We start from the raw sequence: 23,738 nt of genomic DNA, 5'->3' as shown, positions 1-23,738 counted from the left end.
GAAATTTGGTAAAACAGTCTGCTGCTTTGTTTTCATATGCTCTGCCTGTGCTTATCTTACCACCATGGAAGCGAGCATCTGATGACAGCAGATGGCACAAAATTCAAAAGCAGAACCCGGGTCAGAGGCTCGCTAATTCCTTACATGTCAGGGAACTCTGCAAGGAAAAGGCAAAAAAATCGCATGGCCTGAGTGCCACACAGGCAGGCAGCAGGGATAAGGAATCATGAACGAATTTCTGAAATAGCATGAAGAATAAATAATAATGCGCTTAACCTGAATACATGCAACATGGCAAAGAACTACCAAATCTCCAAAATGCGGCTGCCCTTTCACATGGGAAACAAGATTTAGTCAAGAGATGGCACGGGACAACCCAGAGCCATTGGCCATGGGACATTTCCCTGCCTTTGCTTCTTTTCCAAACTTCTTCCTCGCTACCTGGAGCAAAGCGAGCAGTGCCCACCACCCCGGTAACGTGTCACGCTCCCCGGTACAGAAGGGTCTGGACAACAGCACTAGAGGAGGCTGGCAGACAGGCCAGAGTCCTTTAGGTGAAAGCATGACCTGCCTACAGCGCCTGAGCATCTAAGGACTGGTGGAGCCTCTGAGCTCATCCAACAGCATTTCACCAAAGTTAGTTAGCTGGAGCTTCATATTCTGTTTAATAAGAGATGACTGGCCTATAACTGGAGGTGCACTTCTCTTGGGAAAACCTCCTGGGTGTCGCCATGTCTGCTGCTGAAGCTCCCCCTGCTCCTTCACACCCAGCTCCACGCTTACAGTTAGGAGGTGGAAAGAACGGGGTAGTAGCATCGAGATTTCTTCTGGGAGAGCTTGGTTAGGCTGATTCTCATTTTTTCCTCAAGTTACCTCCCTCCATTTACGTGCACAAAGGGGCCGTGAGGAAGGCCCTCACACCCTGAGAGGCCTAGCACGGGTTCCTCACAGCGAAGCCTCAGCACTGCCCCAGCACACTTCCATCCAACACATCAACTGCAGCGTTTTGGGAAGCCCCAAGAAATTCAGAATACAGGTGAGACCGACCAAGGATACCACCTTTCAGTGCCAGAAGTGAGGTTAAATCTCAAAGCGCAGAACTACCTGGCTGTAGTTCTCCTGCACACAGGACTCCTCTCGGTGGAGCTGCTGCCTTGGTGCGCTGCAAACAGACTGTTCAACACGGTTACTTTTTTGGCTGATATTCTTTTTTTTATTATTTTTCTTTTTTTTTTATATCCCAGGCCTAGCCAGCTTCTGTTTCAGCATGACTGTATGGGCTACAGGGCGTAATTTTTCACCAGAATAATTTTGCTGATACCCTTCTGAAGACATTCTCCTTCCGCAGGAGTAGCTATGCTTGCCAGTATGGCCTGATTTACTGCTGAGCAGCCAAACTGTTTTTCCTCTGAAAAGGCATTAGTGCAACCCAAATCAATAGATTAGGAATTAAACCAAACCAGGAACACACACAGAGAGGAGTTTCACTTGTGTGTGGATTTATATTGCTAAATGTCTGCAGCCCTGCCCATGGCAGGCCCAGCGGTGCCTTCCCGTTCAGTTCGTCTCTCTCTGTTCTTGCTACTTCATTAGCTGCTGCGCTTCCCTCATGCTGTCCCAGAACCTGGACAAGGTGTAAATTATCTGTTAAAAATTGTTTACACTTATCTTTGTTTTGCTTGGCAATTTAAAACTGAGATTGTTGAGCATTTAATTTAATGAGGCCAAGTTCTGCACAGCATTACATTATGTAAAATAATTACACTTTTTAAATTACTGCTATACAGAAGATTATGGAAAAACCTGTTAGCGCTAAAATTATTCTATTTATATAGACAAACTTTGAAGTTTATTAATGAAAGTTTCCAGTGAAACAGATGTTCTGATGATTAAATAAATTATGCCTAAGTTCTCATGTTAGCTTCCTTGAGCAGGCAGCTATTAAAAAGCTAGAGAGACTAATTGCATAAAAGTCACAAAATGCAGAAAAGTGCATGGCATGCTACACAAACGTGAAATCGTAAGGAGAATTAAAGCAATTTGCTACTTTCAGTCTTAATAATAATAATAAGAGTAATTAAAATTGTAGTAATAATAAAAATAAAACCTATTTGTTTGGAGATCCAAATGCAAAATACGAAGAAATCCTGACACCGGGACTTGTGTCCAAGTAACCTACAGGTTTTAGAAAAAGAGTATTTAATGACGTATGTCTCTGCCTTTTCTGAAAATATAAATGAGCAAGCATACACAAACACTCAAATTAGGAATGCAGAAAAAGCTGTCCTTGAGGAAATCAAAGCACAGGTAGTTTTCCAGCTTTGTATCTCATTTTCCACTTTCACAACAGGTCACAAGTCAGGAGGTGGGGGGGAGAAATCAACCGTCCCAATTTACTTCTCAAGCTCCCAAAAAAATCAGATGGTCTCAGGCTCCCCTCAGCTGGGCACTGTCACCCATCAGCAGAGACCTGTACCCGGACACTGTAGGGTCGAGAGAAAAAACTGAAATGCCTCCAGGCAGACCGATACACGTTTAAGGCTAGCTTAGTCATAAAGATGAAACAAGATTTCATAGAGCAGTAATAAATATGAAAGGTTTGCTGCAAAGATGGAGTAGAAGTCAAAAGGAGGAAAACTTGACCTGAATACATAATGGCAAAATCGTATTTCAAAGCATTTCGGCTTTCAGGGCAGGTAAAAATTCATCCATCTAATTCTATTCAGGCTTTCATAGATCCAGCTTATTTAAAAGAAAGACCACATAACAACTCGAGTGCTTTATGCATCATAATAGAAATATTAGAAAACACTGCACCTTATTTTCCCCTAGCTACAGAGGACCAGAAAGCTAATGCAAACAAATATTTCTTTTCTGAGAGCAATTTTCAAGCCTCTCCAAACCAGAGGGCACAGCAGTCCAGCATGTAACGCACCTTAAGGTCAGGCTAGCTGCTTGCTGCAGGAGCAGTTCCTTGTAAGCCGCTGGTATTTTTATATCTCCATATATTGTGTGTATGCACATATCTGTACATGTGTTGCTGTTTTTCTATTTCAGAATTACTTATCTTTTTTTAAAAAAAATAAGATTAATCCCAAAACCCAGGAAGGCCCATGAGACGATTCGGCCTGACTTCCTGCAGCATGCAGACCACATAATTTCATTTACTTACGTTTGACTAAAGCTATCTGGTCCTCTGCTGCCAAAGAACCACTTCCATTCAGTCAGCTTCACTGATTCTTCATGCTGTTAAAATGCTGCCTTTCTTCATCACTTCCAATTCCCTTTTCAGTTTGGGTTATATACCACATTTTAGGTATTCCTGCATTAGATTCAGTAGCCTCCTGGCTACTTATATACCCGGTATTTTCAAACCACCAAAAATTTGTTTAGCACAGGTAAGTTAGCTCCCCCCTTTCTGATAAGCTTCACCCCAGAACTTCTCGTGATCTTGCAGGGTTGGACGCTGCCTCTCCCACATCTGGAGCCCGCTGGGGCTTTCTGTGTTCCCCCCAGGTCTGCGACACCTTTTTGGAAATGCTGCTGTCAGCGCCGACTGCAGCGCTGCACTACTGACCCCACCGGTGTCTCGCTTAAAAACCAAAAAACCTCCTCACTCACCCTCCATAAAATTTTCTTGCACACTCACGCACATATTTTATTATCCCTTTCTGTCACAGGAGCAACTGGAAATGCAACCTTTTTGCCTCCACTGTTGCCCAAGACATTACTTTCTCATTTGCAAGTGTGTGCATACGGCTGTCTGCATGACCTCAAATCTGATTAGCTCGCATTAATTATCCCACTCCGATCGAATAGTTCACAGCCCGTCCCTAACTTATTTTCCCTTGCGTTCAAGCATTATGAATCTTTGAAAACTGTGAATTTTATCAAAATCATATCCCTACCCAACCCTAGCAGAAACACTGCATGTGATAATCAGGCAGGCTTTGCATTAATTTTGACTTGCAGAGATTAGTTTAAATTCAGGCTGTGGCTCATTTTAATATCTTTCGGAATAAAACTTAAACCCCAAACTCCTCCACCACCAAAAGTCGCTCAGCCCATGCACGTATGAAGGAGCCATTCGTTTTTGAGGCATTTTTCTCCCAGGTGCTTCATGCAGGTGGCAGGAGCTGCTCCTAACTCGCCTCTTCTGACTGCAGCACCCCGAACCGCAGCACGCTAGGGACGCAGTCTGGCACTTCAAAGCAATGTGCAAAAGTTACAAGTGGAGGGAAGCGAATATATTTAGCTGTATACTGTTAACAACTTGCACTACATCGATGGCTCGAATAACACTTTAACCACCATATAAATGGAATTGTAGACGTCAATAAAAATAGGCAGGCGCAGCATCAGCCTCCATTTCCTTCCTCCCTGAAGACCCCCTGGTAGCCGCCGCCTGTATGGAGCACAGGGACCCCGCAAGTCCCCTTTGCTCTCAGCCAAAAAGAGAGTTCCAGCCGTGCTAAAAGCATCAGGCACACTATTTTGCAGGTAAACATGTAAATTTAGTCAGGATGCTGGCTGGATGGCAAACGGCACCTAAGGAAAACAGGGAGACGTGGTAAAAGCCCAGCAAGGCTGGTGGAGCTGGAGTTACCCGATATTAGTTTTCCCTCATCTGTTCGCACACAGCTTAAACGCAGAGGCTGACAAATAAAACCCTTGCTTTTCTGCCCTTCGTGGGTTTTCTGAATTTAAATAGGCACCAGACAATCATAGCTGGAGCAGTTCATCCTGTAAGGCATGAGCACACTGCCATTTTTGCCCCTAAAATGTAAACTCACCCGCCTCATGATCTTTGTGGACATTAGCGGCAAAAAGCTGGGCAAAATCTCGAGTAAATAAAATAGCCCCGAATAATAAACGTGCTGCTCTCCCCGGATCAACAGAAAAATCCCAATCCTTTAAATGGAACTAAACTGCTTCTACAGTAAACATATTCCATAATCCAGCTGCAGTACTGGAGCGATACGGTCCAAGTGCTTGCCTGGGAGAGCTCGGTGCCGCCCAGATAAGACCTCCCACACCTAATCCTGCAGCGACTGTTATGGACAAAGCAGAGCCCGCGGCTGTGTGGAGCTGAGCTGCTTGCACAACGCCAGTCGCCTCCCTCACCTCACTGCAAACCTGCCGTGGTCACATCCGAGCTTGCTTTGCAGTGAGCAAATCAGAGGCAGTATTATCCAAAGCCTTTTGAAGCAAATTTCCTGCTACTTCTGCAGCTCTGTGTTAGCAACAAGAAAGAAGCAGAGTGAGTTCAGCAGTCTTGCCCCTCTTGTGAAGTGTCAGGACACGGGTGAAGAGTCTACCAACACGTGAGGTTCACATTTAAAAGCAGCAGGGAAAGACCACCGCCTCGCAGGCAATGAGTGCTTCCCTTCCAACACTCCTGGAGACCACAGTCTGGTCCTGCAGGTACTCAGGTGCGGGAATCTGTCTGTTCTTGCAGTAACCTTTGTTGGATTTCACCCAAAGGGCTCCAGAAGGTCCTGTACATTCAGTTCACAAGGGAAGTACTGCCAGCAGAAAACACGCACAGATAGCACTACCCAGGTACAACGTACTTGTTCTCTCTGAAGACAGAAGACTCCATCCCTGTGGTTTGGGAAGATCCATCCTGTTCCTAAGTTCTGCACAAAGTTTAATTCTGCTGAGCGAGTTCAGCTCCTTGGGGGGTGGAGGGGAGGAAATAACAAGGACAAATGAGCCACACGGAGACATTCAGTCTTGGTACGATCTGTTTATATAAAAATAGCACCATCCTTACACCTGACTCTGCTTGCAGTTGGAAAGTCACACAGCTGCTCGAGCAACTAATGAAAATAAAGTCTTTCCGATAGTCGCATCTTTTATTTAGGTTAGCTAGAGCAGGCAAATCTGTTACACAACCAAATCCAATCCTTTGTTCTTAATTGACATCTGGCATTACCAGGCCAGTGATTATCTTTATTCATCTCCATCAAAGGACAGAGGGATCCTGAGCAGCTGCATAGCCCTCTACAGATTCCTTATTACTCCGGGTAGTACAGCAAGAACAAATCAATCCCTGAATCCTGTTCTAAGGATCACCTGCAGCCTTCAAATGGTTAAAACAAAACAAAAAAAAGTTAAGGGTGCAAAAAACACTTTTAGTTGAGCAGACCATTACTTACCTGTTCTTGAAGCACAAATGGGAAAATTCAGAAATGCTTGTTGCTGCTGGTTGTAACCTACAGAGGGATAGTTTATTCTTTTTTTGGCTGAACTCAAGTTTTTGGGGACTGTGTGTCCTCCACTGCGGATGCAGAAGCACGGAGCAACCTCTGCTGGGACCTCTGGAGCGCAGCAGGTCCAACCCTTCCTACCCAAAGCATCACCAGTGCTCAGGGCACTGAGGGCCTGGCTCTCGGCACTGCTGCTCCTTCTGGAACGCCAGCAGCACAGACCATGCGCCGCCACCTGCCTGACTCACCTTCATCTTGGTCATCCAAAGCTGAAAGGAAAGTTTCAAACTGAGTCTGAAGTTGCACCAAAATGAACCGAACGGGTACAAAGCAGACGGAGTCACAGCATTTCCTAGGCACCTGCCATTCCCCTGATGGTTTTATGGATGAAGCCAATAAGAAAATGTAACAGAGGTAAATCCAGACGGCAGAACGCAACACAAAGGCTTTCACAAATCCAATCCTGCAACGAAGCAACAGCAAGAAAATAATCCGCAGCGTGCCAGAGTCAGAGCGCACCTGCCCCGGGCAAGTGAGCTGCATTCCATCAATAGGGACTCATCTATATTCCAAGAAAACTTCTATTTCAAAGGAAAGGTTTCAGTTCCCATGATGTAACTCTGTGTCACTCCTCATGACTAATGGCAGGAGCACAGGCAAGGATAGCAGTTAATTGTAAACCGAGCGCACATCAATAGCCAGCCCCGAGTTTAAAAGGTGATAATGCATCTCTGAAACCGTCAGCGGGGGTAATCTACGTGTCAAGCCTGCCCCGGTACGCTGTACATCTGTAAAAATGACATAACCGGTTTGGGGTTTTACAAAATTCAAAGCTCAAGCAAGTTCCCTGTTGGTTAAGGTTTCGCAGAGTTTTGTGTTTCTAAAATGTAAAGGGCGAGTTAGCGGAGAACCACCCTAAAGCTGGTTTCTTAATAGAGATGTTCCAACAAAACGTAACAAAGCACGATGAGCTCGTTCCGTTAGCTTTAACTGAACACGCCGTGGGCATCTTTTCAGCTTTCTTTCGGCTCCACCTGGAAGGGAAGGCAAACCAACCTGCACAGCTCCCAGCACCACCTCTCCACCTGTGCTGCCTTCTACTGCATTTCCTGCACCTCCCGGAACGCTCTTCCAATGCTCCACAGCTCAGGGAATTCCAGGGCAGCCGAGATCTTTGCATTCCCAACCCGCCGGGGGACAATTCAAAGAAAACGTAAATAAAAGGAGCATTTTCCTGCTGGGAGTCAAATGCTTCGGGGTCTGCGCAGCGCCCGACGCTACCGTGCCCTGCGCTGGTGCCTGAGCCACCACAGGTACACAAGTGGAGCAAGCGAGGAGCAGCAGAGCAGCCTGTAAAACAGCAGTCATTTGTTTCCTAACAGCTATATTGAAAATTGCAACTCATTTTAATCTAGTAAAAAACCAGAACATGGGCTTCTGTGAGCTTATTCGTAAGCCTTTACAGGGCAGGAAAGTCCTGCATAAACACCGTGTCCACCACAACATGACCTTTTAAACTAAGTCCAGGTTTAAAAAGAAATTAAAGAATTTACTTGTAAAAATCTCCAAGAAATCGTTTGGCTGAGGAAGATGTTTAGCTTTCAAGAAGGAATCACTTTTTTTTGCAGAAAGAACTGAAATAGGTAACTGAGAGCAGTGCCAAAAGCAGCCCTGCAGTCCCAGGCACACCTGATGAGGGTGGAAGGAAGGAATTAACGGCCGAGATGCTAACAGAGATTAAACTGAACCACACACAAAAAAAATACGTATCATTGTCTGCACACTTCTGTATTTGTCTGCACAGCCGTTCCAAAATGTTGCAGGTACCGGCACTGCAGTCCCAGGGTTTATTGTTTGAAGAAATCCTGTTTGCCAACTGGGCGCTGCACACGAAGCGCTGTGTGCAGCGAGTGCTTGTGCTGTAACCTCGACGTGAAATCACGTCAGCTGCCTCCCAAGCTGCTGTGTGCATCTACCACGCTCATGTTTATGGAGCGCCACGCAAAATGCAATGTTCTGGTTAAAGCAACGACGTTTTCCGTTAATTATCTCCTGGTATTTATGCGTTGTTCCAAGAGATGGAGGTCCCCACCCAAAAGAAACAGATTTTGGAATCGGGGAAGGCGAGAACTGTGAACAAGAGAAAAAGCAGGGAGACGCTGCAAGGAGCCTTCACCTCCTGCAGTGGTTGTGCATTTGCACACACACCCTCGCAGCCACCCCAGAAAAATGCTGCTTATACTCTCCAGAGCGCAGGCATGCAGGAGGATCTTCATAAAGAGCAGCAAAACTATGTGCCCAGACGGCTCTTCTGAAATAAATTACTTTAAGGGAATTTCTTTTAAAGAAGAAAAATTGACCACCATATATCACGGCTACAGCACGCGCAGACATCTGCACTGCGAGAACGGCTCCGCAGCGGGGAAGCTTCCCTGCTAAAATACGTACGTGAATTTTAAGAACTTGTAAGGCCCTGCTATGGGTCGGGGTTTTGCTTCTTTTTCGGCTTTTTATTATTTAGGATCGCTTCTTTTCTGAAGGAAGAGAGATGGCTGCGAGACTCGAAGCTATCGAAAAGAAATACTTCAACCGATGCAGAAAGTCCTGCGCTGGAGGGCAGATAAAATATGTAGAAGTTCCGCTGAGTTCCTTGATTCTTTTGGTTGTCGTTATCAGCTCGCCGCGTTTCTGTTTGGCCTGCTTCTTTACGAGAAATAATCGGGATTTTGGCTGCGCTTTGGCAGCGTGGCTGCCCACATTTCCTCCCTTCGCAAGGGAGCACTGCTGCTGCTCCGAGCTGCCACGGCGCGGTCGCCTCCAGCCTTTCCCCCAGCCTGGCTGCTGCTAACACTTGGGGTACAAGTGTTTCACAGGTGCTTCTCAACACTCCTCTACTTTTCCCTTCCTAATATTCATTAGGATCATAGAATCATAGAATATCCCGAGTTGGAAGGGACCCACAGGGATCATCAAAAATAAACTGCACCCTCTTGCTTGTGCTGGCCACACGGTAGCCTGTGAGTTGGATAACGTGGCCCAGAGGAAAAGGGATGTGGATTATTTGCGTGTGTTGCCTGGTCTTACCAGAGATCCTCCTGAGCCCCAGACAGCTCCGCCGTACAGGCTCGCTGCTCGCCGCCTGCTCGGACACGCTACCAAACGCCGTGACGGGGAGGAAGCCCTTCTCCTGCCCTTCGCAGGCATTTTCTTCTGATGCAGGTCATTCTGAACGCAGCCCTCAGCAACACGCGTGGACATCTGAGACCCTGAACTTCCCCAAAACACAGCCTTCAAAATTATCTACAGGCACCACCCAGGCTGGGACACAGCAGGAGCTTCGCCAGCTGTTGGGGTACGGCCTCCTTCGTGGGGCCACCTCGGTGATGCACAGCGAGCAACGAACACGCAATGCCCCCACGTGGGCTCACAGTTGTTTAAGGCTGCGGTAACCCCAAAACCACGGACTTTGGGTGCAGAGGATTAAAGCAAGGACTCGTTTCTTGCTGGAGCTGATGCCTGCCCTTGCTTCCAGCAGCCCCGAGGGAACAACAGAGGGGCTTTCCTTTATTTCAGCAGCACTTCTTGCTTGTTTAGGAAGTCCTCATCCAGCTTGGGTTTGGTTTGGATGATTGCAGAGTTCTCAAATGCAGTCATCCATTAAGATTTGCTGTAAATATGAAGTCTCAGCAAAGATTTGATCTTCCCACAAGAGAAACAAAATAACTCAAGTCCCAAAAAATTCTTGAGACAGAAAATACCTCCATCTGTACAACATTCAGGCAAAATTCAGCAGCGCAGTGCAAGCAGGCTGTCTTCTTGGTCGGCCATGAAACCCAAAGAGCCAAAATATGCAAACTGCCCAAATACAGGGGCAGCAGATAAGGACAGCGATGGAAGCCCTTCACCCAAAGCTTTGTCAAATCCGGGAAATGATCATCATCCATGCCTCACGTTGAAGCCCACCCCAGAGTATCAGTGAAGCACGACATCTGGGCGCGCTCCCTGGGAAGCAAGATCCCAAATCCAAGTTAGACGCTTGCACCGGGCAGGCAGATGAATCCACGGCACACTTCTGGGCAGTCAAACGATGATTTGGGGCTTTGTTTGTGGCAAAAAGCTGAGCCACAGCACTGACACCACCACGCTTTGATTCTCACGTGAATGAACTCACAACCAGAAAACGCAATAAATAAAACCCAGAGCTCTCCCGTAATGCTCCCTGATCCCACCTCGATCAGAGCCCCCTTCAAGAGCCTTACAAAACATATATTTTTTGTATTTCTGCCCAGCCCTGGATGAACCGAACTGACTGAAGGCAGCTCCCAAGATCACCACGGGCACTGAGGGTGCCCCGATGCCAGCTGCGGGTCCGTGCCCTCAGACAGCATCACGGGGAGGAGGAGGAGGGTGAGCCTCCTGCTGAGACAGCTGGCGGAGCGATGCAGGGTACAGGCCAAACTGTTCCGCATCCCAGCTGACCCTAATTACAGCCCTACTGGGCACATGAAGCTTTATTTTGCTGGGAACATCCCCACGTCCCAGCCCACGGGGTTGGACTGGCCATCTTCAAAAAGCTCCCCGCAGTATCCGTATGGAAACAAGGCAGGCATGCAAGAGAAACTTTCTGCGAACACATTTCAGGTGCTAAGAAAGAAGCAGCCAGCCTTCGTTCTTAGGATGCTGCTTCCACAAAGTCACAGCCATCAGAGGAACTCAAACCAACGAGCATTTCACCAACAAACCCAGCTCACCGTGGCTTATCCGCACCACGGGGCAGTTTAGGGGTGAGGACACAGAGGTGCCACCAGCAGTCACAGCCCCGTGGCCACCAGCGAGCAACGTCGGAAAAAAGCAGAGGTCACCTCGAGCGGCGAACGCGCGTTACAAAGAAATAATCAGCTAAAGGTTAATCTACACGGAAATGTTAAACCTTGCTCGCACACAACGCGCGCTGCCGGGTGACATTTCGGTGTATGAGAGCAACCTACGTGGCAAATTTCTCATTTCAAAGATTACCTCTACATTCTGCCATCTCTGCATCGAGCAATAAATACCACACCGCTGCCCAGAGAGCTGCTAAAGAACTTCCAGACCAAGCATCTGGCCACGGTTCGTTAGTTTTAACGTTAGGATTCCTCTCTGGACTCCTAAAGAAAGCAGGAGCACCCATTTTCTCTGGTCTCGGGTAAATCAGACAACCTGAGAAACAGAATTTCTCAAAGGAATACATTCTACGTTATTCTGACAATATCTAGCTACAGAAATGCATTTTAAGATCTAAGACCCAAAATGAGCATCTTGCTATTTCCTAGGCAATTATCTCACAACCACCAAGCTGCTACCAAGGCACCAGGACGTTTACACTGTGGTTACTGGGGTACAGCCAGCAATTATTTTTAATGACTTACGCTTGATTTACCCCTGCAACAGCACTACTATAACCAAACTGGAGTTTCTTGGCCTTACATCCCACTAAGTCAGCATCTCCCAGAGAAAATAACCTCATGGAATGGCTTTTACTGCTAGACCTCAGAAATTGTTTGTCAGCCTTCTGGACATTTACCCAGCGTGACACGGGCGGTCCCGTGCGGTCCGGTGTTTTGACGCTCCGTATCGACGTCCTTCCGAGCAGCCGACCTGCTGGAATTTCTCACTCCGTTATCACCAAGCTCTCAACATTCTCTACTTTTTATTTTACCGCTTACCATTTGGAAATATTGCCCGTATCAAATGTAAATGTTTGGCGAGCAGAAAGAAGCGAATCGACTCCTCAGAGTGACGGTACAGACCGTTTACTGCGCTGATGGTCTGTGCTGAAATATTTCACGGGAAGTACAAAGGAACTGCGCCCCATTTCCCTGTGCATCCAACAGTTCTCACAGCTCACAGAAGATGCCGGCACGCCCCAGTACTAACAGGCTCTGCTTCTCCTGTAAACACGCGCGGCCCTCGGAGGATCTGGAAATAAATTCCACCTGACAATATTACGATCGTGCCATATTAAAGCATTTGAAATTTAAAATCTTTGCGTAGCCAATGCTTTTTAGATCAAAAGGGGCAAATATCAAAGGCATCGTGAGAACTTCCACAGTTTACGTTACGGGGCCCATTATAGGAAGGGTTCTTACAGAAGTCTCAGTCGGTCTTGGTGACTACACAGTCCCATACGTTTTGTGCCCATGGTTTTGGGCAAAACGAAAGAAAAATGTTTCACTGCAATTCCTGTTCTGAAGCACTTGGGCTTTGAACCACTCCAGCCTCAGAGGTACAGCATCGCACCCTTGGCGTCTTGCAGTGGCCGTACCCCTGGTGCTCTCACCTTGGTCCATTTCTCCTTCGGGAAACTACGCGTGTGTTTTCAGAAGAGGATGAAAAGTCGCTGCTCAGCCGGTTTTGTGTACAAGTACCAAACCATTTCTATGCTTAACAAATGCAGTGTTTGTAAAAAATGTCAAATAGGAACACCACTGCTGTCTGAAGGAGTAACAATACCAAAAAGACAGTGTATAAACCATCACGGAGCAGTATTTCTAGCAAAGCTTACCTGCTGCCGCCTTCACACGGAGCTCTCTACGCAGCCCCCCCAGGGCCGCACGTTCGCAGCACAGCCCCTCTCTGCCTTTCTGCAAACCAAAACTCTCCCCAGGGGACAGAGCTCACTGCTGCAGCAACCAGCACGTGACTAACGGGCAGATTTCTCTTCTCGTTTCAAATCGGATTCACCTCCGATGGACCCGGACCAGGACCTCCCATTAAAGGTACTGCCAAGTTATCCATCCCGAATCATCCAAGTCCCGCAGCTCGGTAACGCTCGCTCTGTTCCAGTGGATGAAGCAAGCAGCTCTCCAGCAGAAGGCCATGCAAATATCTAATTACAGGCTTCACAAAAGGAAATAATTATTATCCGAGGGAGAGCGATGCTGCAGCTTTCGTCCCGCATGCTGCATGCAGCCTCTGTGCGAGAACAGCCAGCTCCAAGCCTCGGTCACCACGAGTTTAAGCACACAAATCACTTTCTATAATTGCATAGCTGAAAACACATCTAGGATCTGTTTCTGAATAGAAAAAGTTTTATTTTTCAGTCGTAACTGCAGACTTGTTTGCAAATTTCCTTAATTTAAGTCTGCTTCCCTTTCTTCCATCCCTGTAACAGCTGCCCAACAACCAGTCAAAATCATTGTATTTTGACTAATTCCTATTCAATAGAAATAGCTTAATTGCAGCTAGCTCTTCATCTGCAATTTCGCAGCACTAATATGTACCAGCCATTTTGTTTTCAGCATGTGACACCAAGAAACAGCTGTCTCCAGCCTACTTCTCTGTTAGCATCTCAGATAATTTAGGAAAATCAGCTCAGGAGCAGAACGTGGCAGTAATGCTGGTCTTTATCACGGGAGATCGACTCGTACAGAAACGACTCCTCTGATTTTTCTGATTCACGGCTGCTGGCTTTGACTCAGCAAGATGATTTCTCTTCTCTTATTAAATCGCTCTCGCTAATGTACCTGGGCTATTTTCCCACTTCCTGTGCAGCTAACTATTAAGCAGAGGGTGAAGCGCTGCGGCTTCAAACCGAACGATGCTCTCACGTAAAGCGCACGCGCCGTACGCTCGTGTTTTCCGTGTTCTCAATGAAAGGGAAGAGGGCACGTAATGGATAAAGCAGTTACAGCTGTATTTTGCTGGACCATTTAACCATGAATAATAAACACGTAAAGGCGAAGAAGAGGCAATATTCTCTCTTTTTTAAGGGTGTCCCCAACAGGGAGCAGCCCGAGAACAATCCTTCACCTGTTTTGGCTGCCACATGCCGCTGTCTGAACGCCAGTTACAAAGTGTTCTCCCAGGCAGTGTCACCAAAGTCCAAAATGACAAGTTTCTGCAGCCAAATTTAAATACATTTGAGACTAATGGTGAAAGCTGTTTCCAGGAGCCTGCTGTCTTTGCTGCGAGGCTTTTCACCAGCCCACACTAAGAAGGAGCTGTGATCTTCTCACATTTACTACGCTAACTTCAAACTTTTTTTTTCCTTCGAGATTTCAACGCGTTTCTCTTTGCTTTACCCAGCCAGCCTGCAGAAGGCATCTCGTGTACGCCGGTCCTGGGGAGCACGCCAGCGTCGTGCACGGCATGCCTGAGGGCTACGGGGAAAATATTCAGGATGCTTTCAGGTGAGAAAAATGAGAGAACTGGGAGGTGGAATGGTCTGAGGGCAACGCTTACCTGCAGTCATCACCATCAAACTTCCTTTCAGTTCTTAAATAAGACAAAACCAGTCCATTCATAACACTGCCCCTACCTTTTCTTCAAAAAGAGAGAAAAGCTCGTTCCTCTGGCTGTGCTTGGCAACGGAGATAATTCGCCTTCGCTTGTCTCATCTGCAAATCTCAGTTTTACAGCAAACAAGAGACGTGGAGGGGCTAAGCCTACGGGAAAGCAGACCTCTGGCAAGCGGCAGAGGATACCTTCAGAGAGGTATTGCCGTTACTGCCAACTATTTTTAGCATCTATAGATCTGATGCATCATTCTAATTTTATGCCAGTTGCTAGTTAAGTGGCATCTAGAAAATACGACGGCTGAGGTACAGAGGAAGCAGGGATGCCATTGCTTTTATTTGGAGTATTGAATTGAAACAAGAATTATGCACTATACAGCTGTATTAAATTAAAACTTAGGTTTTCTTCCTTGGACTGGAGCTCACCTTGCAATAAATAAGGGGTGGGGATCGGGTGTGCACAATAAGTGAACCAAACAGACCAAAACTGAATGACTGAACACAGGCATTATTATACTCCGGTCACTTAAGCAAAAATATTTAAACACGCAATCATCAGACCTTAGAGACAGACAAGATTTTCATTGCAAAACCCCTCCTGATTATTTACATTCACGAACACACACAAGCCCTCGTGCCACGAACCCCTCAGCCCCCTTTCCCTTCCCTTTCCAGAAGCAAGGTTTAGCAGCCTAAATGGAAGAGCGTTTCCAAAATACAGATGTTTGCATGTCCCTGCATGTTGGCTAGAGAGGTAACACATTTTCATCTGGTTTAAGACGTCCTACTAGAAAGCCAAGTTTACAAGTCAAACCCAGCAGCTCGCCTCCCCTAATAACGCGCTACAGCTCGCAGTAACAGCTCCGTACGTTCTGACTGCACGGCAGCGACTGCAGCCTGCGGAGGAACTCGCAGCTGCTCCAGTGCATTGAGCCCTTCCTCTGCACCCCGCAGCCCAGAACATCCCGCGAGCAAAGCCCGTGAATCAGCAATACATCAACACAAGCACTCCGCGTACGAAATCCTCCTTAAAAATCTGGGTCTTCCTGAAACAAACGCCCCTCACTAATAATGCCACAAGGCGAGAAGAAACCTATCAAGGCTGCAGAATAGAGATATTTACTTCTGCTCTTAATAAGTTTCATAGCAACGTCATTACTACCGCTGCTTAATGATCTGAGTAACACAGAGTTAAAATATACATAGACACATCGGCAAAGCACAACGTAAAGTCAGCTTCACCTAAATCCTTGTACCTCTGTGTCCTTGGGATCCTCGTGACCCCCCCAGCCCAGCCCCTACTTCCTTCCTCACGCTGTGCAATGACATTTTGATAAGTATCTTACTGAGAAAGCAGGCCAGGAATAACTGAAAGCCTTATTATTCACAATGCAAACTTGCCAGCCTGTGCTGGTTATCAATAAAATATGAAGTGCTCATTCCTATGATTTTCCACATCTCAGCTAAGGCTCCGCTATTAATACTCTCCGGCATTATTATGCATACAAAACCAAATTAACAGGCAAAAAAAGCTGGAGAAAAGGAGGAGGAAGAGAGGGTGAAGAGAGATGCGGAGCCTGATTCATTTTAAAAAGAAAAAAACCTTGCACTTGATTGCCATAACTCATCACTTAAAAGGTAAGTCTGCTCGGAATGCAAATCGACATTTCGACAAGAAATTCTGTAAATATTTAAACAGAGGCACGCACGTTTCCATGTACATTTAAACTCAGAAGAAAAAAGCCCCCCCAGCTTTTCGTTCAAAACACCTGCACTCAAACAACCAGCGCTGCATCCCGAAGCAACCAGGGAAACAAAAGGCACCCGACGCCAGCCACAGCCCTGCAGCTTCCCCTCCTCTTCCCTCTCCCAGCCAGTGCCCAAACCCACCTCCGAGTTCCGCCGCGGGTTCTTCCCTTCTCCCCTCGGAGCCTCCCGAACCCTTCTGTCGGGGGCAGCAGCCCCGGGGCAGCAGCAGGCAGTGGCTCCGGCGCGGGGACCCCGCAGGTGCCTCCGCAGAGCTCCAGCCACAGGCATTGGCCGCCTGGGCTCCCACCGCCCGATCCCTCCCCGCTGCACGCAGCCCTGCGGCCCCGGGAAGCTGCGAATTTCAGAAATTAGCAAAGGTGGAAGCAGCTCTTTTTTTACTAAAGGTGGTAAATCTCACCTTACGGATTCGTTTCGGGGCAATTATCGCACGCGTTGTGCTTTCTTTGAGCTTCCCTTATTGAAAAAGATGCATTTTTTTTTCCTGTTTGGTAATGGAAAAGAGATGCAAACTCATTCAGGGTACAAACGTAAGTAAAACTTTAATCAGTGATAGCGCATTTGGTGTTTCCACGTTGTTAGCTTTCCTACGGAGCAAGCCATCTGTCTGGGGGTGAAACCAGCCCCGCTTGCAATATGGAGACGTTCTAATTAATGAAGTCAAAATAGCAATTTGGCTTAAGAGGCCCTGGCAATTCATAACCGTGCTTAAGTCCGCCCATTTATCACCCAAGCTCCTCTTACCGAGGAAGGTCACTGGAAGGCACTCGGGGTTACGGCTCCGTTTTCTCTCCCCGGGGACCTGCAGCATCCCCCCGGCGCCGCTCCTCGTCCCTGCGCCCTGCCGCAGCTTCGGGGTTTGTCCCTCCTCCCGCTCCGGTTTTCTGACAACTTCGCCTCTTTGGGAGCACGGCCGGGGTTCATTTGCATCGCGGATACATTTCAGCGCACTTACCAGCAGAATTGATCACAGCGAAGTCTGAGCTCCATTAGAAAAGCGCAGCGAGGCCAGCACGGCGCTAATGGGCTCCGTCCTGACTGCAGCCCCACCGCCAGAAAGAGGAAAAAAAAATTGACACTTGCTGGAGCTGCGGCTGGCGTCCACACACTGGATAAATTCACCTCAAAACGTAAAGGTACGCTGCCTACCTGTTAGCTGCCCTCGATGCAGTCACCCCATTGCTTATCACTCGCTCAGGCAGGGGCTGCGAGGCTCACAGAGAGCCGCTGCAGAATTAAAGAGGAGTTTTTTATTGGGCAAGCCTGCCTGGCCGTGGGGTTTTGTTGTCTCTTTTATTTATTTATTATTATTACCGCAGTGCTTGGAAGCCTGAAGCGAAATTAGGGTCCTACTGTGCTGGCAGCTTGTAGGAAAACACAGTAAGAAAAAACCCTGGTCATGATAAATTTATTAGCTGAAGTCCTGCCCTTAGCAGGCACGCTGCCGCTGTTGCTTCTCCTGAACGTCAGACACTACGCGGGCTTTCTTCCTCGCATTTACAGACGTGCGGGAGCTTCTCAGCAAGTCCTGAACACCAACATCTGGGCTATCTGGGGACCGCCCGAATCCTAACTTTAGGCATCGGTGACAGATGTGTGCGTTCACCGTCCCTGCCCTTACGTTGTCACCGGCAGGAAACGGGCAGACCTCAGCTAGGCTACAAGTCTTCGCACCTGCTTCGGGTGGGAACAGCGGCCCCCTGGTTTCTCTCTGTTAATAGCACATCACTGCTTGGGCTGGAGGCATCTGTGTCAAGTGGATGGTAGTAACAAGCCGTACCCTTTGCTTTGCGTTGGATGTGGGAGGATGATGGTGTGACGAGATGAGCACTTGACTCAGAAATTGTTAATATTTGGAAATTATATAGCATATTTTATTCATGAGCCTAGAACTCCCTACACATGAAGCCCAAACGCAGAGGCTGCTACAGCTGGATGGGAACCGAGGGGCACGCAGCTTCCTGGGTCGCCTCAGGGCAAAACAAAAACTGCCACAAACTGCTCGGAGCTGCTGCAAACAGGTGGCAGCAGTGCCAGGGGCTTCCAATGCAGGGCCTTGCAGAGCCATCTAGGCAGCGGTCACAGCAGGATGCTTTCTGTTCTTCTCAGCCAAGGAACGGATGAACAGAGCGCGTGGTTCAGCCTTTCACTTTCTTACTGGAAATGCACAACACAAAATCTCTGGCCCCCAGCTTTGGGGGTAACCCAGCGGGTGCTGCTCGGTGGCTTTGCTCGTTAGGTGTACGGTCACTTAATGTCAACGTACATTGACTGTGTCCCTCCTCTAACCGCTGTCTGGTGATCCTTGCCCCTTGCAACATGCAGGTCTCCGCAGCAAAGATAAAAGCCACCTTCTTCTGCCCCAGAGCAACGCCCGCCCGACAGGCCCAGGGCAGGCTGCTGCTGTCCCTGCACCCCTGCACTCACTGCCCCATGTCCTTGGGTTCAAATGGGAACGAAGCCACTGCGAGCACTGCAGGGAACGAAACGCAGCCCCCCGTACCTCCTCCTGATGGAAACCCACTCGTTGAGCTCTGCTGCCTGTTGTACCAACCTGAGTCAGGAGCTAACAGGAGGGCAGACGCTCACCTGGGCAGCGCGTTATCCCCCAGCTCCTCCTGACGTGTGTTGGAGCCTCCCTACTGAACGTATTCACTCGCGATTACCCTCTTTTAAAATAAATTATATCCATGCAACTGCTGCACTGAAAATCGTTAATAAGCAATCAAGTTTTGATTAGCACTCCAACAGATTATCTGCTTTGTGGATTGATCGCTGCTATCCACAAAATGCCTTGGCAGCACTGCAACTTCTATGACAAAGTTTAGCAAATTTACAGATTTAATTACTACCTAATAACCGCAGCGGTCTGTCTCCGGATGCATTCAGTTATTAAGCACTTTACCTATTGGCAGCTCAGGAACTTCTTCAGCTCACTTGTATGGTTGTAGGGCACCTTCTCTTGCCACCGGTTTCACTGCTAACACGGGCTGATGGCCTCACACATCTCAGAAGAGATTTTTTCAACAGCTGCTGAGGTCCGGGCACCACATGAAGATAGCACTAGTGCTGTGTTATTTAATCCTTATTTACACCCTGTTAAGTTACAAAAGTCACCTTTATGCTTTATGGACATTCCCAGTGTCACCGATGCACGTAACAAGCGCTGCCATTCCAACACAGCGCTCCAGGGCAGGAAACAAAAGGGGTCTCTGAGGCCGAACCAGCTGGCAGCCCACCAAGCACTCGGGGCAGAAGCTTCCTGGTTTCCAAATTCCCCCGGCCCTACAGTCAGCACTGGTATCCGAGCATCATTTTCTGTGATGTAAAGGTTAAATTAGGAGATGTGGGTTGGGATTTATTTTCAGAGAGGGTTCCTGGTGATTTTTTATCATTCGTGCAATGGATCCTTTATCCGGGCTTGTCTCTTTGTTGCCGTTGTTTTACGGATACTGTCCTCTGCTGCCCAACCAACGCCAAGCACCAGAGCACAAAGCACTCACTGATCCCAAGAACAGTTCCAGCCCCAAACCGCTCATGTGAGTGAGCGTTTGTACTACCAATGGAGCACGGGATGAGCAGAGCGGGTAGCACAACAAAGTGTTACTGGCTTCTCATGCTGGTTAATGGGAGCAATCAAAATGTAAGATTAGCTTTACTTGAGCTCAGAATAGTGCTGTTTCCTTAGAACTCATTAAAATGTCAAGACTTCCGAGAACTCTGCAGTGTTACTTTGTGTTGGTTGCAACTTAAAGTAACCCCAATATGCTAAATGCTATTTGAAGATGGAATCCACACCAGTTAAGAGCGTAAGGAGACCATACACATCAGTCGAAGTTAAGCAGGTCCACTGTCATCTTAATTACAACTCTTAATAGAACTGCTTGCAAACCAGATCTCCGTATACTTAAAACGCAGGTTTCTCCAGACGCGTCTAGTCCAGCCGTCAGAAGGAGCTATTCTCAAAGACGCTCACGGCCAGGCTTCAGAAGATCCTCCCCTGCTCACCTGCAAATAGGTGGGAAGTAAAACACGAGCACAAGGAAACCGTGCTTGGAGAAGAAATTCCTTAACCCTCGATCAAATCCGCAGCCAGCATTTGTGGACATCTCTGACACTACACTGCGTTACTCGAGGAAGCTTGTCCGTGCGCACTGAAAGGGGCTTTTACAACCGGGACGTAAGAGGCAGGAGCTCTCTCAGTGTCTGCTGGCTATGCCGATGGCCAAGCCTTCCTCTCTGCTGTCAGCGCTGGTTTATCGCCAGCACACGGCCAAGGCAATGGTGCCAGCAGCGGCACCAGCCACAGGGACACTCCGCTCGGCTCCTCTCTGGCTTCTCCCCTCCCGAGCTCCCCCGAGCTGGCTCCCCCTTTCACGGGAGATGAATGGGGCGCTGCGGCCCCGCGCTGCTGGGCTATTCATCCTCTCTGCTGGAGGAGCTGGAGGAAGGCCAGCCGCTGGGGCTCCTTTCAGGCAGTGTCCTAAAGAGACACATTTGGAAAAAGGACCCTGCGATAAATCATCGCTGTTGCCAAGTATACTAACAAAATCCTACCAGGCTTTCTGTCTTTAAAAGATAGAAAGTCAAAATTGACATTAACCTCTCTTGACCTCCCATGGACTATGATGCCTGAGAACCTGCATGCAAAACACCCGCTGACAAAACCAGAACAACTGGGTAACAAATCTATTACGGGATGAACGTATTAAATACGCTTAAATAACGAGGCACCTTTCCAATTTTCCGGAATGCTCTTTTCTTTGTTGTTACCCTACTGAATATAAAAGGAGCGGGCTGGAAGGCCGTATTGCCATTCCATCTCAACAGCCACTTAAGAGAGCAGGTGATCAGACAGCAGACTCGCAGAAGTGGTGAGAAGCCTATGCACTCCTCGATCGATAGTGAAGAACTCCTAGAAACTCTGACAGAAGTCCAGTTATTAATATTTTGGGGTTTTTTTTGATGGCCCACATCCAGAGAATTCACTTTTCACAATCAAAAACTTGATCCACTTGCTTGGTAAGCTGAAAATCGCTTTCAGTTTAAACTTGTCACCCTGTGAATAAAACCACCACCCCGGTTTGGGTGAAATATTGAGGAAGTTTTTGTAGGGAGCTGATTGTCACTTACGCTCCCTCTCCAAGGATTCTCGGGGGACCAGGAGCTCGGGGGCAGCACGCGGTGCTCTTCAGCGCGCCGCTGGGAGTGCCACAGCATGGGAAACGCTTCACAGGGAAACAGGAAGAAAATTAAGAAAACTGACTTGAATTAATAAGCAGATTATTACAGAAAGGCCTGCTTCAGTGTCATTATGTGCTTACATTGCCTCTGTTTCATCTGATTTTTCTCTCACTGTGCCCTAATTTCCTTGAAGTGCTTTCAGGTGCTGCTACTGCAGTGAACCTGCTTGCACCCCTCCCGACCGCGGTGCCAGACATGTAGGAACAAACAGTTCGCTCCCTCCCAGGCCGCTTCAGAAAACTTCAGAAAAGAAACTAAAAAGTTTTTTACAATTTTATATCCACTTCAAAACGATGATGATCCCTCGGGAATGCACCAAGAAAAGAGGTCAACTCTGTAGCCTCTCCAAGGAGCAGCCAGCAGAGACGCGCGTCTCCATCTCATGGCAAGGAAGCATCGCGGGCGTATGCGCTGAGCAAAAGCTTCCTGCCTGGTTTAATGGACAACAAAGAGAAGACAGAAAATAGCTGGATGTTCAGCTTCTAAATGGTCAGTGGGTTAGCATCCTGCAGGTCAGCCTTCAGAGCAACCTTTGCTAGACTGTTCATCAGCCCAGTGGGTCAGCCGACAGCACGAAAAGGCAGCAGGAATGCTTGGACACCACGAGTTCGGGCTTTTCTTACGTTTAGAACTTCGATCGACCCAAGTCTTCCTAGATCCCTGTATCGAGTAACACCATTGCTGTAAACTTGCAAACAAGTTTTGTTCATGTAACAGGCTAATGAAAAAGAGACATTTTAAACTGGAATTTCTATTAAAAAAATGCAGAAACAGAACAAAGATGACTCTTCATAGCCCTTTATTCCTCTTAATAAAACACTGTTAGCAACTCTGTGATTAGAATGAGATACCTAAACGTGAACAAGGAAGAGTTGGGTTTTTTCTTTAATAAAGGGCGGATGAGCCAATTGTTTAAAGCAGACAAGAATACCACAAGGAATAAACCCCTTCGACGTCCTACTGATTCTTGTACTACCAGGGACAGAAAATGTCCTAATACAAATGAACAGCAGAAAAGAAATTCCTGCTTAAATTCTTACTGTTAACCATAAGAAAAGAAAATTCCAATCACGTTCCGAACTTGTTAAGATTTCTTCTTAATGTACTAACTGGGAGGGGAGGGAGGAGGGGCAGAGACGTACAGAGAAGTTTATGCCATGCTTAGAATTTGGGTCAGTTTCTATACTAATCATATCCTCAAAAAGAAAATGGTGATATAAAAGGAAAAATAAATCTCGCCACATCAGTACGATCTTGCAGCGACAAGTTCCACAATTCCATCAAGTAGGTCATTTAAAATTGGAAGCTTTAGCAAAAATTATCTAAATTATCTGAAAATATATCCAGTATGAAAAAGGAAGCCTTCATATGCGTGTTGGGAGAGAAGATTGCACGTATGCAAAAGAAAGTCTTAAGAGGAGAAAATTCTAAGCTGATAACTTTAAAACAATCAATCCTCTTATATGGAAAAGTAACTTTCCCCTTTAAAATGTTAGTAACTACTGGATTTAGTCCTTAGTCTTTCTTAAGGAATAAAGAATCAAGGAAGAGCAAGTGTGATTTCAATAACAAATACAATGACGACACCACAGACTGATTCGCCAACCCTTGGGACGGGCACTTTGTGCATCCAAGAGATGCTCACAGGAACGGAGTGAAACGCCTCTGCAGAACCCCTAACTTCACAGACACAGTGCAAAGCCACCCAAAAGTCCTGGAGGCTGGGAAGAAGACACAGGAGGAGGCGATTAGAACTTCCTGAACGGGGCTGAGCTGGATTATACGTCGCAGGATTACAGAACATCCCATGTTGGAAGGGACCCACAAGGACCAAGTCCAACTCCAGGACTTCAGGCATCAAAGCAAGTCACTGATCGGCAGGTTTTATATAAGCCGATGTTTAGCACACAAAAAAAAATCAAAAATAAAAATGTGAATCATGCCTGGGATATAATTCTGGGATGGAGAGAGATGGTTTCAACATCTGTCGATGTAATAAAACAAATGCAAGAATCCCCATCAACACTTCCCATGGCTAAGTCACGCTGAATGTTAATAATATTTATCTTTAGGTACTGAAAAAAACTGTTGTAGGGAAAAAATCCCCCACCTTCGGTGGAAAATTTAAGCTAAGATATGCCTGGACTAAGACAGATCACCAGGACTGAGGAGTGGGATGGCAATGGAGATGGCAGACGCGGAGGCCAAGGGGCTCGGCTGCCTGAAGGCAGCGCGGAGG

At 47.3% G+C, this 23,738-nt stretch overlaps 1 protein-coding gene across 16 annotated transcripts in view; it reads right to left on the bottom strand.

The window, feature by feature from the left end:
* The window catches only part of TANC2 (tetratricopeptide repeat, ankyrin repeat and coiled-coil containing 2), a 278,090-nt gene that overhangs the window by 170,835 nt on the left and 83,517 nt on the right, over positions 1–23,738 (bottom strand). Inside the window, exon 1 of one of the 16 annotated variants that reach the window (XM_035347958.1) lies at positions 12,757–12,830. The exons of the other annotated variants lie outside the window; for them this stretch is intronic. The gene's annotated coding sequence lies outside the window, so the exon portion shown is untranslated. Of the gene's footprint in view, positions 1–12,756; positions 12,831–23,738 lie in introns of those variants that run through there. 16 annotated transcript variants of the gene reach the window in all.

The sequence above is a fragment of the Oxyura jamaicensis genome, chromosome 27 (assembly GCF_011077185.1).
Source record: "Oxyura jamaicensis isolate SHBP4307 breed ruddy duck chromosome 27, BPBGC_Ojam_1.0, whole genome shotgun sequence".
Classification (NCBI taxonomy): Eukaryota; Metazoa; Chordata; class Aves; order Anseriformes; family Anatidae; genus Oxyura; species Oxyura jamaicensis.
The sequence above is the reverse complement of the archived record's forward strand: the minus strand, read 5'-3'. Positions and strand labels throughout refer to the sequence as shown.